The sequence below is a fragment of the Odocoileus virginianus genome, chromosome 17, assembly GCF_023699985.2.
Source record: "Odocoileus virginianus isolate 20LAN1187 ecotype Illinois chromosome 17, Ovbor_1.2, whole genome shotgun sequence".
In the NCBI taxonomy this organism is placed as follows: Eukaryota; Metazoa; Chordata; class Mammalia; order Artiodactyla; family Cervidae; genus Odocoileus; species Odocoileus virginianus.
Window position 1 is genome coordinate 11,843,963 of NC_069690.1, and position 8,725 is coordinate 11,852,687.

An 8,725-nucleotide genomic window follows, 5' to 3' on the forward strand; every position below is an offset into this window, starting at 1 on the left:
CAGGAAGCCCCGGTTTTCTGGTCGAGTCGCTTCCCCATCCGCTGCCAACCTCTCAGCCCCCACAGGCCTTTGAACCTAGGCAAGAGACCTCTGAAGAGGGATTGCCTCCCCCAGAACGATCCAGGCAAATGGGCTTCCTCCCTGGTCTGAGTCCTGGTTGACTCTCCCCGACCTTCTGGCCCGGGATCACACAGTCTCCCAGAGCGGCTTTGATCCTCAGAGAGGGGAGGGGAGAACCACACCAGGTGTAGGGTCCTATTGTCTGCACTGCCTTAGAATTTAATCAGCAGCCTGGGGGAGTGATTTAATCACGAGTCAGGGGAAGATTCCACACAGGAGAAGATTCTTCTCTGGGAAGTGGATCTGTGGTCACAAGGCTGTAAAAATCTATCGTTTAGGACAGGGGAATGGAGCGAGGAGAAAGTCTATTCCTAGGAATGAAGTCTACTTCAGCGGTCCCTGTAACCCCAAGCCAGCCCCTCTTACAGGCAGGAGAGAGACTTGGAAACCTTTGGCGCGGTTAAGAGGCTGTTGACTAGTGACTTTAGGTTAGTGCTCAGTTATTTCTGAGTCTACCGCCCCGTGGATTGTAGCCCACCAGGCTCCTCCATCCATGGGATTGTCCAGGCAAGGATACTGGAGTGGGTTGCCACTTCCTACTTCCAGGGGATCTTCCCGACCCAGGGATGGAAGCCTTGTCTCCTGTGTCTCTGGCATTGGCAGGCGAATTTTGTACCACTAAGCACCACCTGGGACGCCCCTGGTGACTTTAGAGGCACTTCAAAGTCCCTTTGGGAAGAGGAAGCTGATTTCAAAGTAATCCTGCTCCCCTCCAGTCAGGGCTCCCCTTAGTAGGACCATTGAGTTGAGGGAGGAGAACCACGCCCCTGGGGGATGTTCCCTCTGAGGCAGAAGGTGGTGAGGAGGGAGGATGTTAAGGATGGGCATTTCCTCAAGGCTGCATCTTAATCACCGGCACCACCAAGACTGCTCATCTGTGACGCAGGAACTCAAGGCGGGGGGTGGGGGGGGGTGGGGGGGGTGGGGGAGGGGGGTGGGGTGGGGGGTGGAGGGGTGGGGGGTGGAGGGGGGTGGCTCCTGCTCTATCGATCATCACTGACTCCAAGGTCACACAAAGCAGATTACTTTGTGTTGTCAAGGTCACCCAGCCTCATCTTCCAGCCTGGACCCCTGTCCTGCCTGCCATAAACTTGTAACCTGTCACTGTCTAGGTCACCCTGGTCCTCGTTCCCTTGGAGGGGACAAGACCCCCTCATTACAGCAGGAATCATAAGATCAGGGATGGGCCCTAACACATCACTGTGACTGACAGGGCCCATAAAGCTGCCAGCCTCGGGCCCAGCAGTGCCAGCCTGTCACAGCCTCCTTCCTCTTACTCCACACACAGGATCCCCGAGTGTCCTGTGTTCAAGTCTCGGGTCTTCCTTTGACTCAGGGATGACCTTGGGCAACTTTCCTGCTCCTCTCTGATTGCAACTTCCTCATCTATAAAGTGGGGAGGATAACCCTGCCCTGCTGACCTCTGTCAATGAACAGTTATTAGGCCAGAGCCTGCCCAGCCCAGACTTTCACAACCAGCCTCCCAGTGCCCTGGGTGTAGCTGCTGGCACATTGAAGATGCAGAAATGAATCACAATTCTTATCCTCTGGGGGTTTTCGTGCCACAGTCCTGTCTGGATCAGGAGGGAGGCACTGGGGGAACTATAGGGCTTCAAGGTCAGACAGCCCTGGATCACTCCTGACCCCACCCACTTGCTCTGTGACATCAGCTGAGCCTTGGTTTTCTTACATCTGTGAAATAAAAATCATATCCCCATCTTCCTCCCAGGTTTCTGATTCTCATCATTCACTATGAGAATTCAGTGACTAAAGCCTGAGAAGGGCCAACCCAGCCCTGGGCACATTAGCATGTGTCACTGCGACCTCTAAGCAGAGGTCCTTTCACCTGGATTGAACACGATCCTAGGCATGGATGTGGCGTTGGGTGGAGAGGACACTGGGGTCGTACCAGAGGGGCCCGGTCACATCCCGGGTCCTCCTGGTCCCCCAAGACCTCGGGAGGGGTGGGGAAGGCTGAAGGGCAAGGAGGGAAACCCCAGCCTCGGGGACCCAAAACAGGGAGATTTGGATTCAGCCTCTCCTAGGACTCTGATGGACCTTGGGTGGAGGCACACGGGGGCAAGACGCCACACTCCTGGTGTCTGTAGGTCAGAGGAGGACCTAGGATGTAGCCCTTAGCAGGAAACGACCAGGAGGTCTGTGATCAGGGGGTGAGGTGGGCAAATGGAGGATAAGGTAGGAGAATAGGACAGGCTTTGGAGCAACACTGCCCTGGATTCAACATCCCCGCCTCCCACTCACCCTGCACTCCCTCAAGCTCAGTGTCCTGAACCGGAAAATGGGGATGACAGCAGGGCCTCCCTTCCATACATATGGTTAGGATTCAACTAGAGGATGCTGGGTAAAGCGCCTGGCAGAGGTTCAGGCACATAGCAAGTGCTCAATAAACCTCGGCTTTAAGCATAGCTACTATAGGTAACAGTAGCAGATGCCCATGAGGTTATTGGAGCCCAGAGGAGGTCTCCCTGGCCCAGCCAGTGGGAGTTGGGGGATGCTTCCTGGAAGAGATAAGACTCAAGCTGAGACACATCAGTGGGGCAAGAGGGAGAGTACTGAAGGATGAGACTGGAGAGTTATCTGGCACCAGACAGGGAGGACGTGTCTGTTGGGGTTAGAAAGTTGGACTGATCTTCCCTTTGATGAGGGGTAGATATCAAGATCCTGATTATATAGGCCAAGAAAAATCTCAAGAGAGAGAGTCACTTGGTTGTAGAAAGCAACAGAGATGCTCAGCTATTTCTTTGAGTTATAGAAGAACTGAGGCTGAGAGAGGGCAGGGATGCACCCTTGTTGCCCAGCCCCCAGCCCAGCCCACCCCTCACCCCAGCGCAGCCCAGCCCACCCCTCAACGCCCTCCAGGCCACCTCATCCTCCCCGACACACACTCCTCCCTGCCATTGGAACCCCAGCATCCTTTTCCCCTTGTGTTCTGCCCCAGGCAGAGTCCTCTTCAATTAACATGATTCAAGGAAATGTTTGCAGAGGCTTCATGTCCTTGGATATTGAGATTAAAGCCACATGCAAAGCGGGCACATGCAAAGTGGATTCCGCCACGCCTGAACCTGAACCTCTGCCACGTTCTAACAGAGACAAGAAGGTGCCTATCCAGCCAGCATCTGTGGAAAGGAAGCTGCATTCCCCGTCCCCTGGTCTCCACACCCAGCCAATTCCTCTGGTCTGCAGGGAGAACCGGGAGGGGAGCAGAGAGAGAGCTATCTTGGGGGTGGGAACACGACCCTCTTTGGTAGAGAGCTTGGCGGAAACTTCTGCCCCTGCACATTTCATAATTGTAGCAGCAAGAAGCATGGAACAGTCCAGCAATGGAGATACCATATGTTCTGTCCCCGCCCCGCAGAGGCCTCAGGAAGTCTCCCCCAGGGCTGTCCCTCACCTCTCAGCCAGGGAGCCGGGTCACACCAGCCGGAGGCCGGGCTCAGAGCCGCTTTGGATTTTCCCTCATAGCATTCATCTGTGTTCTGGTTTGTGGTGGAGGGACCACCAGGGTGATGAGGGTGGAACCAGACAGAGAGAGAAACGAAGAGCCTCGTGGGCAGCCTTGTGGACGGAAGGGCGTAGTTAACGCGATGCCAACATGAAGAGACAGCCTCTCTTAGGAGCATGTGTGTGTCTGTTAACTTCTCTTTCTCTGGTCATCCAGATAATACCTACTCATTGTAGCGTATTTGGAAAGAAGCAGGGGGAGAAAACTGCAGATAACCTTATCTCCCAGAGGTAGCCATTTTACAATTTTAACGTGTTTCTGAGGAAAAAATATTTTAAAGAAAATAGTCATTCATTCCCACCTTAATTTTTCGGCTTCATTTTTCCAACTTCCCTTTCCATTTTTATCTACAGGCAAAGCCCTGTGGATGCAGTGAGCAATCGAGTATCTTAACGTTCACCTTTCAGTGTCAACACGCGTCCCTGTTACCTCACCGCCCTGGCAACTGCCGTTCTGTGTTTCCACATTGTTCACAGCCGTGTCATCAGTTTACTGTCCATTGTAAATAACACTGCAGAGAACATCTCCCCGGTGGGGTGGGAAGGGCCACAGGCGGGGGAAGGCGACCGGGGCCCCCAGACCCTCTCCCTAGCTCCTCACTATGAAGGACCACCCTCAGCTTGTGAAAATGGTTTGGAGGTAGGGTTATGGTCCAAGGGACCCCTAGAGGCCGGGTAAAGAATCTTAATCAGAAAAAAAAAAAAAAAGACTCTTTATCAGACATTCTAACTCTTTGATTGCTGAAGCACTTGTAAGATGGGGAATATGGGCCGGGGCTGGCGGGGGGGGAGCGGTGCACGGATCAGGGAGTAAGGAATGTGTTTCTGTGTAGATTCGCAGAGGCAATGTGGGAAAAAAATGCTTGCCTGTGGGGGCCCCTCCCTATGGGCGTGTTTACACAACAACAGCGCCCTCTGCTGTCCCTGCCCTCCCAACAGTTCTGTGCCCTTGACAGTTTAAAAGTTCTTCCTCCTGTTTAACCTTGGGTTAGTCTGTCTTTCCCTAGTGTTTCTTTTTCAGTTCTGGGGAACACAGAAAGATAGTGACAATAAAATAACTTTCAAAGAGTTGAAAAACAATTCTTCAGGTTCACCGGATACCTGGTATTCAGATCTTTAGCTCTGATAAGAACTAATTTAGCTGAGTAAATGTTAAAGATCTGTTTGGCTTTATTCAATGATTAATTTATTTTAAAATTTAATTTATTTATTTGGCTGTGCTGGGTCTTAGCTGAAGCGTTTGGAATCTTTATTTGTGGCAGGCAAACTCTTAGTTGTAGCATATAGGATCTGGTTCCCTGAACCCAGGCCCCCTGCATTGGGAGTATGGAGTCATAGCCGCCGGACGCAGGGAAGTCCTTCAATGATGATTAATTGGGCAGCATCCAATCTAGTAGATGGAATGGAGTTCCGAGGAGCTGTACAAAATGAAAGACTTACGTAGGCAGAGGGAGTAGGAACAGAGACATTGTACTAGACGAAGCAACAAAACCAGATTGGTTATGGCAGGTTCGCTTTCCTTTACAGAATGGCAGGGGTTATTCAGAATGAGGCAGATTGCTTAACCAGCGCTGGTCCTCTGAAGATCCGGCCCGAGCCCCTTACTTCAGGAAGTGACTCCGCGGCTCTGGCTCCCGCTTGCCCCGAGAACGGATGAAGGTGTCAGAGCTGCAGATAGAAGCTGAGATGTAGCAAGGCTGCCAAGATCACTTCCCACCTTTGATAAGGGCTATACAGGTGGGTACCTGTGGAAGGGCCAGATCCATCTGCCCTGGTTCTTCCCTTATGGCAACAGAGGAAGGGGGCAGTGATTATGCCTTAGTAAGTAACCCCAAACTTAACCTTGCAGGGTAAAGTTTATTAAATGAATTTCATGTTGGGTGGGTAGGAGCAGGGCTGGCTTCAGGGGCATGGGACTTGTATAGTCGCACAAGGGCTGCACTTGATTTAATGTTCTGCCGTTGCCCTCTTGAAAATCTTCGTTTTTGAACCAGGGGCTTCTGCGTTTCTATTTTGTAGCAGATCCGAGTTGGGGGCGGGCACGCGCAGTCTTTCCGCTGGCTCTCCACCCTCCTAGGGCGCCCGGAAGCTGCCGGGCAGCGGCGCCTCGTCGAGTCCGTGGACCAGCAGCAGCTTGTGGAGTCCTTGGCTGGCTCGTTCTGCTTTCTCGCAGGAAACGCTGCACACTCGCTTGTTCCGGAGCGCCGTCGGCTGTGTGCAGGGGCGCGTGACTCTGAGGCACTCGCCACTCGCACCCGAGCACCGGCCACCCGGCTCTGCCCTCACTGGGAGGTAGTGCTGGGGCTTGCCGCAGGCTCGGCTCGCGGGGAACACGCTGGACAGCACCGGTTCCGCAAACTTCTGCCTCCACTGTCTGGTTTCACACTGCGCCCGGGGCTGGTCATCAGAAGGCGCGGAAGTTCCTGAGCTGCGGGCGGCCCTGGAAGGCCGTGCAGAGTGACAAGGGACGCACAGGTGCGGCAGGACCCTCCCCGGGCTCGGGAGCGCGTGAGCCCCGCGTCCTGGCTGCTCACTGTGACTGAGCCCTGGTTTCTGAACTAGCCGCATCTTCTTCGGGCTTCTCAGAATTACTACCAGTGCGATCGCGTTTAGCTCTCTGGGTAATCTCTCCATCCACACCCTCAAGGGCAAAACATCTGGACCAGAAGCGGCTGTACTCTACCTGGGGACTCGCTGGCACCTTCTTTCTTGCTCGGACTTTGGGAGCACGGGATGGGGGACGCCCACACAAGCTGGGGGTCACCCAGAGTCCAAGGAGGGCATATTCACTGTGTGAAAGGTGCAGGGGAGGAAGTTCGAGGGATTTTTCTGTCCTTAATTTTTGAACCAGGGGCCCTGCTTGTTGGGGGCAGTCATGTGCAGTCTTCTCGCTGGAAATCCACCCTCCCAGGGCGCGGGGAAGCAGCCGGGCAAAGGCGTCTGCAGCCGCAGGTTTTGAACCAGAGCCCCTGGTTCAAAAATTATCGGCCAGGTAGCAGCGTCTGTACAGCTCGGATGCTCATAAGGGGGTCCAATCCCTGAAAATTGAGGGAGGCCTTCCCAGTCTCACCAAACAATTCACAAGACAGGTTTAGAGTGGGCAAGGGCTGTGTTCACAATGTGTGAGTTCCTACTAACTCTAGGACAGAGCATGAGGTTGGAGTTTTGCCCACCACTCCCACGGTCCCTGGGTCTGGCCATTCTCCGAGCCTCCTCAGGCAACCTCAGAGCCCCTACATACCTCCAGTTCAAACCAATGATGGTCTGAACTGTTGAGGCAGTTGATGACCCATGAGGGTTATTGGACCAATGTGAACACGCCTTGGAGCTTGGGCGTCCCCGAGGTGGGGACGGGTTTCTCCTAGGGCGCAGAGGTCGGGGTGGGCGGGGCGGGGGCGGGGGAGTTTCAGCACCATGGGGTGGACAGCACCCCAGAGCTACAGGCCTAAACCCAGTAGCCCTGTTGTAGCCATGTGTTCCTGGAAACAAACTCACTCAGAAGGACAATGCAGATAGTGGAGTGCAGTTTATTACACCGGCAGGCCCAAGGCAGAGTCTCCTCTTAGCCAAGGACCCCGACCAGCATTTGTGAAAATCTTTTATACCCCATGTGTACGTGTCTGAACCCACCACCCCAAATTCCTTGAGACTTACATAAACTAAGGAAGGGTAAATACAATCCCAGTAACCCCATCACTCATGTGCCACGTGCTCAGACAGTTAAACAATTAGCCAATAATCAATAAGCCTGAGGTTACACTCCGACAGGTACAGAAAATTCATGGCCTGTCTGGAGGAAGGGGTGATTAGTGTCTGTGTTCTCTTAGGCGATGAGTAACCTGGATACGATCTTCAAGGTTCCCCTGTCTGGAGGGGGTCTTATCCTTCTGTCGTCGTTCCCACAGGCACTGAACACAGAGTCCATTGGAGAGGTGGCCGAGCGTGATCAGCATGAACAGGCCTGAGATGGAGTCCAGGCCCTATGAATTCCTTCTTCACTCCCCACTCTTGATGCTCCTAGTTTCCATAACGAGCATCATTTATTGCGATATATTGTACCCTAGCCCTCCGGCCACCCACATGAGAGAATGCTATCAACCTCTGGGTTACAAAATTCATAATACATTGTAAAATTCAGGGTCCACAAAGCAGAACTATCAAGGCAACTATAACAGTGGTAAATATAGTTTTCTACCAATCACCCCTCACCCAAGATAGGACTGAAGTCCAGAAAGGAATGTTTTCATTTGACATTGCTTTTACCTGGTTTTTCATGTCATCCTAAGCAGTCAATACATTGCCAGATAAGTCAGGAATGTATACACAACATTCAACCTTAATTATAGCACAGGTCCCTCCTTGAGCAGCTGTGACTATTTCCAAAGCCATTCTATTTTGAATTACTGCTTTTCTCATTTGGATTTGCTCTTCATTTAAGGTTTGGATGGCTTTTGTTCTATCTAGGAGGGCCTGTTTTGTGAAATTAGTCAAGGCCTCTACTTTAATCGTAATATCTGTTGTCCCTATAGAGGGTACGAGTAAGGCAGCAATATACTCATACCATTGAAACACAGATCTTGTCCACCTAGCATGTAAATAAGGTAGATTTGTTGGGGCTTGTTGTAGGTTAGGCTTTTGTTACACTGGCATTTATATCAAATGTAACCCCATGACCCGAGTCTATTGACTGTAGGTCTTACACCAAGAGAGCAAGGAGAGGTTATAATTGACAAGAGAGAGGAAAGTCTCTTTTTGTCATCCCAGAAAAGAGCAGAGTGGTTTAAAATCTCCTTGGCAGAGCGGTGACACCCACCAAGGAAGTCCATCCATCACTGACAGAGGCATAGCCCCACATACCCAGCAATTGTAGGTGTTGTGGAAGTCCATGTAGGAATGCGCCCATGAGGTTAAAACATTGTCCTGAATTGAAACAGAAGTTAAATTCAAAATCACGTTGATGAGGCCAAGCAGCAGGAATTGATTGTGCGGCTTCATCCTGAGTGGGGGCTCATCTGGGATCTTCTTTTCCTTCTTCTTAAGGCTGGTCTTAGTCTCTCGAGGGTCAGTGGGGTCCCTCTGTGCA